We start from the raw sequence: 512 nt of genomic DNA, 5'->3' as shown, positions 1-512 counted from the left end.
TACACGGTTTCGTTTCGGGAAGAAAGAGAGAAGGGAATGGAAGAGGAGAGAAGAGGAAAAGAAAGAAGAGAAAGGTAATAAGATAATAAGGAGAAAAAAGGAGAGGAGGGAGGAATTAAGGTCAAGAGGAAGGAAGAAGTAAGGAGAGGAAGAGAATAGGAAAGAGATAAGAAGAGGCGAAGGAAGGAGGAAGAGGGAGAGAAGAAAGAGAAGGAAAGATGGCTTGAATGAGAGGCGAGGAGAAAAGAGATCGATAAGAGGGCCGATTGATGAAGAAGAAGAGGGAGAAAGAGAGAGAGAAGGTGAGAAGGAGAAGAGGGAGGAAGAGGGAGAGAGAGGGAGAAGAGGAAGAGAGAAAGAGGAGGAGAAGAAGAGAGAAGAGAAAGAAAGAGATAAGAGAGACGAAAGACAGACAAACACAGAAAAGAAAACAAAACAAAGAAAAACATACGCAAAGAAGGGGAAGGAATACAAGAAAAACACAAAAATAAACCGAGAAAATAAACACACCT

This window comes from Penaeus monodon, chromosome 34 (assembly GCF_015228065.2).
Source record: "Penaeus monodon isolate SGIC_2016 chromosome 34, NSTDA_Pmon_1, whole genome shotgun sequence".
Taxonomy (NCBI): domain Eukaryota; kingdom Metazoa; phylum Arthropoda; class Malacostraca; order Decapoda; family Penaeidae; genus Penaeus; species Penaeus monodon.
This window is presented reverse-complemented; position numbering follows the sequence as displayed.